The following is a 10,317-nucleotide window of genomic DNA, read 5'->3' as shown; positions in this document are numbered from 1 at the left end:
CCGTCTATATAGTTCCTTAGCTTGTTCCCCTCCCATCAGCTTCCCAAACAAGGAGCAAACCCAGGCTCCGTCTCCATCCCTCTGTCAAACAGAACCATATAGGGCCTTCTGCACAAAACCCTCTGATCTGGGTGGCCAAAAAGGCCCTGGGTCTGTTCCACTTTTACATTCCATTCTGCTGTTTGCAATGCAGGAGGAGGCTTTAGCTGCATTTAATATAAACACAAGTTACGTCTCTGGATAGCTGCTGAAAGACTGCTGGGGCAGAGCACGAGTGACAGGCAGATTCTGGAGCACATGAGCCAGCAACATGCCCCATGCTGTGCATATACTATTGTGCTTGTTAGAGGTATGGCAGTCAGCAAAGGAGGAGGCGCTCTCGCCTTGACAGGCAGCAGCCCATGAAGGATGCATGCGCTCTGGGGAAGAAAGGCAAATGCTACTTCCTTTAAAATGCTGTCTTAAAGGTCCACCTTTTTTATATACAATAGTAACATGAAATAAGCGCCTCTAAGGCGTTTCTGTTTTCTTTTAGGCCTGCAGTCATGCATATGTGTGATGGTCAGTTTGGCATAATGCTTAAAGTGCTGGACTAGGACCGGGTTCAAATCCCCCCATGCCAGATGAATTCCTTTGGGCCAACTTCTCTCTCTCCTCCTCTCTCTCTCCTTCTTCTCTCTATAATTTCCTTTATAGGATTGTTGCAAAGATAAAATGGAGGGCCAGAGAAGCTTCCTTGGAGGAAGGATGTGATTAAAATGTACTGAATAAATAGTAGGAAAAAATGTTCCGTATCCTAATTTCAAAGGCCCAAAATAGCAACCTTTAACAGACAAGCACTTGCACAAACAAAAGGCAGTGTACAAAAGAAAGGAGGATTGGAAAAGCTCAGACTTGGATATAATCATGCACCCGCTTGAATTCTCCTGTTCTCATATGCATTCTAGCTGGTTGCTGCGCTCTTCATTTCTGCAAGCTGTAAAAATGTTATGATATACTATTCAAATAACACTTCTGTTTGGCAAATCCAGACGGTATGGTACTGGAGTGTTCTCATGCTGCAGGCTAAGCCTATTATTCCATGTCACCGTATTATTAGTGTAACTCTAAGGAAATAAGAAGCCCTGACTTGGATGGCTCAGGCTCACTTCATCTTGTTATATCTCAGAAGCTAAGAAGGGTCAGCCCTGGTTAGTACATGGATTGGGAGACCACGAAGAAAACGGAAGGTTGCTACAGAGAGACAGGCAATGGTGAACCACCACTTGTAAACACATCTTGCCTTGAAAAGCCTATGGAATCACTGTAAAATAGCTGCAACTTTACAGCAAAGAAAGACAGAAAAAGGAAAAAGTGACTGCAAAAGTGGAAGAGACCCAGGGCCGTTTTGCCCACTCAGATCAAAGTGTTTTGTGCAGAAGGCCCTACATGGTTCTGTTTGACAGAGGGATGGAGATGGAACCTGGGTTTGCTCCTCGGTTCATAGACTTGAACCCATCAGTGTGGTAAGCAAAAGGCTGGCCCTAAGTCTTTTTGCTGTCAGAGCTTAGGTAGGGCACGACTGTCCCCGCACAAAACCGATGACATGGCAGATGGGTGGTTCACATGAGTGACTGACTTGCAGGAGCAATGTAACATCTGGGGAGAAGACACTCTCAGATCAGGGTGGTCCCTTTCCCTCCCCTGTAGATTAGTTTGTTGTTGCCCAACAGATTCGTTGTATTGTGGTGTGTTGCTTTTCATATTGTAAGCTGCTTTGAGTCCGTACTCAGTAGAGAAAAACAGAGCAAACATTTCCAAATAAATAAATAAAATGTAGGTTCAAGTGCCAATGGCTAGAATATTTTTAAATATTTGTCAATGACAGCCATCCAGCAGCTCTACATGTTTTGATTTACTATAATGCTTTGCCATGGCTGTCCAACCATATTGCCATCTGCCCCGTTGAGTTTAAAAGCCTTAAATCACACGTTTTCCAACCCCATCGCTCGAAACAAAATTAGTATGTGCTGATCCCTATAAAGCAATCACATCCCCAGCTGTTTTTCTCTCAGCAGGCATCATGTATCTATTAGCAATGGGTGACCCCACCAGGATTTTTTTTTAAAATCCACAAAGGGGCCACTGAAGGCTAAGGAAGGTCAGGCAAGAGGCTAGAAGTCCACCTGACAGCATCTTCCTGACAGCATTCAAAACCCGGAGCCATCTCTGAGGTTTCCTTACAAGCGCTCACAATTGCATAGGAACCTGTGTACGAAGCTTGCCAACCTCCAGGAGGGGCCTGTAGATCTAGAATCACAACTGATCTCTGGACTACCGAGATCAGTTCCCCTGGAGAAAAGGGCTGCTGTGGGGGGTGGAGTCTATGGCATTATACCCCACTGAGGTCCTTTCATTCACCAAAGTCCTCAGGCTTCATCCCCCAAATCTCCAGGAATTTCCCAACCCGGAGATGGTATTCCTCTTGTGTACCCTAGTCCTGTGTGAAAACTGCAGACATGTAAGCTTAGCAGGCTGAGGAGAGGTTTCTCTCACTATTACCTGTTCTTCATTCTGTCTATTCATGTTTATGCCGCCATCCTTCAAGGAGCTCAGAGTGGCTTACATCATTCTCCTTTCCTCCATCTTACTCTCACACCAACCCTGTGAAGTTGATTCAGCTGAGAGGCAATTGGTGGGGGGATTTGAAACAGTGTCTCCCCATTGCTGGTCCAGCACTCTGACCACTACACCATACTGGCTCTCTAGCATGCTTGATAAATGGCTTTTTTATTTAGAGGGTTATATCATTAGAAAAAAAACCCAAAAAACACTAATAAACAAAAACAACTAAATCAACAAACAAGAATAACAAAACATATATAATACAGAAAAAACAACAATAAAGGAAAAACAAACTATCTAAACTAAAAGGTTTCTGATTTTCTCCAAAGCAAATATTCGTATTGTGTCAAATTTACACTTTCTCTAGATAAATGGCTTTTCCAAACACGTTTTCTTTGTTCTCTACATTAAATTTAGGCTGCAACCTCTGCAAAGTCTGCCTGATAGGTTTTGCGGAGGTATCTGAAACAGTTCTGGATCCAAAGATCATCTTTGTATGTGAGAAATCAGACGTTTAAAAACCAATTGTTTTCTTCCCACAATGGTAATTCAGCTGTGTCCAACCTGGATTCACAAAGCTAATTGTGCATATAATTTGTGCAAGGGGGTATGCCCAAATGAATCTTTATTATACTGAGTCGGACCCTTGGTTTATCAAGGTCAGTATTGCCCACTATGAATGGCAGCAGCTCCCCAGGATCTTTCATGCCACCTACTGTCCAAACTTTTAAACTGGAGATATCAGGGATTGAGCCTGGGGACTTCCGTATGCCAAGCTGATGTTCTGCCACTGAGCCACAGCCCTTCAGTTTGTATTCATTCACAAAACTATATGAGCAGCATGTTTTGTCTTCTGCTGTCCTACATGATAAATACTTCATCACCATAAATCAGTCAGTGTAATATAGTGGTTAGAATGTTGTACTAGGATCTGGGAAACCTGGGTTCAAATTCCCACTCTACCATGGAAGCTTACTGGGTAACCTTGGGCCAATCACAGTCTCTCAGCCTAATCTGCCTCACAGTGTTGTTGCAGTAAGAATAAAATGAGGAGTTTAGAAGAATATTGTAAATTGCTTTGGGTTCTTGCTAAGAAGAATGGAATGTAAATAGAAATAGAAATGTGGAATGTAAATAAAGAAATCCCTTGATAAAGAGTTACCCCTTCGCAGCTCAGTTCATGCCCAGGTCCCTATAATTCTATTGCCACATTTTCTGTGTAAATTACAACCATTCAGTAAATGTTTCTTGTGCTAGGAATACTTAGGCTGCAATGCTACCCACAGTTATTTGGGAGTAAGAAAAGTGACTGATGTCTCACTAAACATGCATAGGATAAAGCATAGAAACTTATTTCTGCATATAAGTATATACATAAATAAGAGTTTGTGTATATGGAGCCTTGCATGATAAGTACAAAAATGAATTATCTTCATTCAATACATTCATTTTTTTAAAATAGCAGTCTTGTATTTGCTTCTGAATGAAAACATGTCTCTGCTTATAAGGCACAAAAGTTGACTGAATTCTTGCTGAATTAGCTGATCTTGCTAAAAATGTCTGTCTCCCATTTGATTAGGAATTACTTTAAATTTTGCAAGCAGCAGTAGCGTTTCCAAACTCATAATTCTCACTATAAATCACCAAGAGATTTAAATTGTTTTAAGAAAAATAAAACAGTTGGTGGCATAACTTGATTTATTGCTGCTGCTAAACCACCTAGAATGCCTTCGAAGCGCAAATGTTGTGTAAAGAGTTATACAGCTGCTTTGGCAGTAAGGAGGCTCACTAACTCACATGCAGGGCTGCATTGCAGAGTTGGATGGCAAGGCTGGGGCAAAGGGCCAGCTGCTTTTGTCCCAAAGGATGTTGCATGCATTGGACAAGAAGGAGAGGGGAGGAGTGGGGGCAGAGCTGGGCTGGGCTTTGTGCCAACAATCCTTGTGGTCCTTGCCACTATTCCCTTGGAGGAGAAGCTGGTGGACAGTCTCCCTCCTTCCCTCCCTCAGTGCCAGCATGGCTGGGAATGCCTGTCACAACTTTGCTGTTTTGGGGCACTGGACTGGATCCACTGGGATGAGTCGTACCTGCTGGGATCCAAGTACAGTGGGTGGTGTGTTATTACCCGGTGCACCAGACTCACAATAAGCCGATACAGGTGCAAGGAAGAAAGCCCGGGCTAGACAACTTAGAGAAAACAGGAAGTGGAAATGAACGGAAATGTGTCTCCACTTTGAGGTCATCAGAGTGATGTCAGCACTTCATGAACTTTCTCCCTTTATGAAAAAATACCATTTCTTTTTGATGATTTCAACACGCAGTTCAGTAACTTTTTCATGGTGTGTCGTAAATAGAAGGGAAGCAAGGACAGCAGTGATGGGGTTGTTTCCACAGTGCTATCTTTACCCCTCTTTAATACAAGGGTGCGAAGGAGTTCACCACAAGAGAGTGTAGCCCTCTTAAGATGCCACATCCACACAAACTGGGAGCCTGTCAGCTATGCATATCAGGACCACACGGTCCCCATGATGCACCCAGTCTTCCCAGTCACCCATCCTACGCGGATTGGGCAATGCATGAATTTCTATATACATACAGCTTTTTACAGAATATTCATACATTGCCGAATTCATAGAAAATGGTGAGTGTACATGATGTGGAAATCCATGCATCACACAAGACAGTGACTGCAAGCATCAAGTGTGTACTGGGATACACACACTTCTGATACACATGGTTGGTGGGCTCCTAGCTCACAAAAATGTGATGTATGAACAGGCTAGTGAATAGAGAGGGAGCTCCATCCATGGAACAATCTCTCATTATACAGTTTCATTTGCTTGATTAAAGGAGAAGCAATGTGTTCCTGGTTGGCTAAGACTTCCCATGTGACCAGTCCAGGAAGCACTGCTCTCACTCTAACTCACTTTGACTGCCTTCAGCCGCATCGTGACTTTTACTGCATATTGAGATCTCTTGAGGGATAAGAAGTGACAAGATGGTCTTAAAATATCAGCAATTGCAAGGAAAAAATAGTGACTAGGCAGCAGTAGAAATAGATGTGAACAGCACAAGGATTTTTTCAGAGATTTTCCCTGACAAAAATTTCAGGTGAAGCTTCAAGGCATTTTTAATAAAACCTGCAGGAATCAGGAAACAGACTATCACTCCTTAACCCTAGCATCTCCAATGTGATGCAAAACGTTTTTAGAAAGTGTGTGGGGCCAGGTGCAGCTTTTTAAGTTCTGTAGTTCTGTAGTAGAAAAGGGAACTGCATTTCAGTTCCCAACACCTTCCATGCTCTCAAGGTATGGCCAGTTCACAACAAAGTTCAAAGGCCTTGCAGTATGCTCGCTAACTAGTTATGTGGCTTGTTCTTGTAGCTCTAAAAAGCAGTTTGGTCTGCAGAAATCCATCAGCAGGTTTGACTTTTTAAAGCATGGAAATCAATAGCTTGCTAGTAGAGGTGGGCACAGACCAGATAACGAACCAAAAATATGCACGGTCTGGACCAGGTCGGCGCTTGTGAACTGACGGTCTGTGGGCCGCGCCGTTTTTCACAGACACGACTAACTTTGGCTGGTCTGTCAGTCTATCAAACCAGACATCCCGGTGTCAAGCAATGTATTCCCTAGGCAACACAGGAGCCGCCCGCAGACCTTCAGCCACCCTCAAAACACACTATTCGTTGCCCCAAAACCCTTGATAGGCAGCTCTGGCTGCCAACCTGAGAGCCCCCATTATTCTCTATGTCGGTGTCTAGTATATAAGACAGAGCCATGAAGCCGCCCTTTCACTTCCCAGCCAGGCATTTTTTTCGTACTGTGCCAGAGGGAGGGAGGATAGGGGCTTGTGTTGCAACAAGGCTCTGGGCGGAAGCAAGCTTATTGGGGTTTCTCACCTGACAGCTCATTCTTGTTTCGCTTTTTTCCCCCCTCCATTCTCATTTGCTTCTGGGATGGAGCGCTAGCCTGGGATTGCACTGCATTCCAGTCTCTGGGTGCAAGGCAAGCTTCCTCAGATGCCAGCTCACCCTTTTTCTGTTTAACCATTTTTTCTTTCCATTCTCATTTGCTTCTGGGGCGGTGGGCTACCTGGGGCTATGTTCCATTCCAGTCTCTCCGCTGAAGTCAGTCTCCCTGGGTGCAAGGCAAGCTAAAGGCTTGCTCTCCCTCTCTTTAAACATTTTTCCCTTTTCCATTCTCACTTCTTCTGGGGTGGTGGGCCAGCGAAGGATTTTTTTTTGTTTCGAGAATCGAATTTAACAAGACCACCATTAATATTTTTTTGTTTAGGAAAAAATATATATTCACTCTTTTCAAACCTTTCCATTTACAAAGTCCATTCCTGTTACTGTACAGCACAAAATTGTACAGTCATTACAAAATCGTACAGTTACAATCTTAATAGTTACATAATAAACATTTGGAACAGTATCAGTTTATAAACACTCTTGCGGCTCCTATTCTGTGTACCAGAAGTTTCCTGGGGGTGGCTGCTTTGGGAGTCTTTAAGTCGGATATGTGAGGTGCCATCTTGGGCAAACTTGGAGAGTGGCTGGAGGACAGCCTGCCAAAGACTCGCTGTGAGGTTGGTGCCTGTGAATGCTTTGGGGGCGGGGCCAGGGCTGCTGGAAGTGATGGACCGACGGACTGGTTGCAAACTGAGGGCGGCCCGTGGGCAGTCCGTGAAAATCGACAGACCACAGACCGGCAGTCTGTGGTGTTTTCCCAGTCCATGCCCACTCCTACTTGCTAGTGACTGCAGATCAAGCAGCTATTAAAAGCACAGGAGCAGGGACTGCTAAAAATGGCTGCCTTGGCTCTAGATAACATTATAAAACCTTATTTTTAAGGGCATTTTTTTTGTTGCAGGTTCAGATTTTTACCAAATATATCCAGATCCAGATATATAGATGCTCCTGAGCAAAAATATACGTGGTCTGAATCACAGGAAGGAATGGCATGTTACTTTTAGATTATTCATATTTGGAGCTTACTTTTTCCATGTTTGTCTTTTAGTAACCAGTGATAAGTGTGAGGAAAAGATTGGTTAGGAATCAGGATAACTAATAGCTTTTTTGCTAATGCCATGTATGTGGCACATACAACAGCTTCTTGGTCACCCTGAATAATTGGAAAAGCCTGCTTGGAAACATAGATTTATAGTGAAATCCTGTGCATAGTTACTCCTGTTTAAGTCATTTAAAGCCTATGAGCTTAGCCTGGATTAATTCTACAAAGGATTGTACAGTTACTCTATTTTCCTCATGCACACCACACTCTTTGATGATTTTTAGAAATATCTTTTTCTTGCAAGATCAAGATTTCGAAACACTTCCTTAGATCCCATGGAGAACTGCAGCGAGAGTTTGAAGGATGCGTACAAGCTGTGATGTGTCTGCCAGCTGGAAACACGGAGGCTGGCTGCCAGCTCTGTGACAACTTTATACAAATAACAAATAGCATGTATTATACTGACTCAAAAAGTAACATTCAAATTTATAGTGACCTTCAGCAATTCATTATATTTCTGATTTATATAGGCTTGCCAATCCCCTTTCATAGGGATCCCATTCCTCCGGTGGGGGCAGGGAATCCCCCGCTTTCACTCTCCACCCCCCCCACCTCCACTTACCTGGCCAGCAGGGGAGGAAGACACGGGAACAAGCCTCCCAGGCACACTCCCGGAACAGTGCGACAATGTAAGTAACGTCATCGCACAGCCCCAGAAGCACTCCTGTGCTTCACCATTGGCGGATTTGGGTTCCAAATGGGCCGAATTGGGCCTGTTTGAGGCAGGTGCACAAGTAATTGCACCTGTTGTATAGCAGGTGCACGAGTAAAGAATAAAGAAAGCAAGAAGGAAGTTAAGAGCCAGGTTTCCTGCCAGCAGGGAGAAATTAAAGGAGGAAATCAGTACACCCTGGCAGGTTCCAAGCTTGCTGGCAATGCTGGCATCACTTCCTGTGCACCATGAAGTGATGTCATCCTGTCACTACCCCAAACCAGAGTGGTTCCAGCAGGGCAGCAATGTGATGATCTCACTTCTGGAAATGATGTTATTATGTTGTCAGTGAGTGTGCATAAAGCCACCACCACCTCCCACCATCAATTGCTGGGGGAGACCTGGCAACTGTAGATTTAAAGCTATTTAGGGTTGCCAACAGACTGGAGAAATGTCCTGCCCCTTGAATAGAGACTCAATGGGATATAATTTGCCAAATGATTTTATTTAACTCCATGCAGGGCTGGCGCCTCCCATGAGGCGAGCCCAGTGACCGCCTCCAGTTCTGAGGTGCAGGAGGGGGCGCCGGGGCCAGGGGCAGCAGCGTGCACCGTGAAGCTAGCAGTAGCAGCGGGTGGGCAGCTGACCAGGAGGGATGGGAAGCTGTCCACGCACCGCCCTGGCCGCCTGCTACGCCTGGCCCACAGCTACTGCAGCCTCCCAGCTCTCCCGCGCTGCTGCCACCGCCAACACACACCCCCGGCCGGGAGCAGCAGCTGTGGGCCAGGCGCGGCAGGTGTCGGGACCGCATGTGGAGCAACGGAGCAGGATGGCTGGGAGGATGCACACGCACCTCCTCAGCCACCCGCTGTGCCTGACTGGGCCAGCAGCCTCCCAGCCCTCCCGCCCATCGCCCCCAGTCCGGGTGCGCATGCGTGGTTTGCGTGCGTGGGGCCAGGAGCAGTCCTGAAGCTGCTCACCCCCCCCCAGCCTCAGGCACCAGAAACCCTGGTGCCGGACCTGACTCCATGCCATGAAAAACTTCAACTTTCCAATCCCACACATTAAGCCTCTGTTAAAGTGACAGGACATTTTTCTCTGTGCCAGTTGGCAACCCTAAAGTTACTTCAGAGCAGAATTATTTCAGAGGTTTTGAACAGAACTCACTTCACAATGCCTAGGAGAACACAGTGCAATGCTGAGAGAGCAGGGAAGTCTCATGGCAAAAATAAAAAATCTGGGTAGTCCATTTAGAGATAGAAATACATTTACATTTATGGTTAACATTGCAGCGATTGGCTGGGAGCGTTCTCAGGCATCAAGCCAAACTGATTTTCCAGCCCAAGGGAAGGCTCAGGATATATGGGAAAGAAGCTGGTTCTACTGTAAGCAATTTTACTGATTTTATCATTTTCAGGGTACTTTTCACATGATTTCATTCCTCAGTTTTGCCATTTCAGTTGTCCTGACTTGTTACTGAAGTGGAACTGATGAAATAGGAAATGCCTGTTTTTTAATTCTGTATTTTGTACAGAGCATTATCCATGCTTAGTTTCTGCAGCTTTCACTTCTTTCAGTTTGTTGATAAAAGAAGAACAGCAAAAAAAAAAAAAAGGCAGTCTTGGAGTGTTCCTATGTCTGATTGTATTGACATTCTTGTATCTGCAATGTTTTACAAAGACGTGCTCCTATTAATGTGTGCAAAAAAAAATTACCTTTACATGAATGTATGTATTAAGATTTCTTTTTGTATGATGATTTACCAGCGCCCATGTCAAAAAAATACAGCAAAAATAATCCTGTGTACATTTTGTATTATTTATTTATACACCACTTGAGATGAAACAGATTGACGCCTACTAAACCAATCAGTTTTTCAAACCCATGACACTTCCTGTGCTCTTGGGTGCATTGTGGGGGGGAGGTACGAGGACATCTAGTGTCAAGAACATGTAATGGTAGAAACTATTTTACAATCTTCCAACT

Source organism: Eublepharis macularius, chromosome 6 (assembly GCF_028583425.1).
Source record: "Eublepharis macularius isolate TG4126 chromosome 6, MPM_Emac_v1.0, whole genome shotgun sequence".
Lineage (NCBI taxonomy): Eukaryota > Metazoa > Chordata > Lepidosauria > Squamata > Eublepharidae > Eublepharis > Eublepharis macularius.
This window is presented reverse-complemented; position numbering follows the sequence as displayed.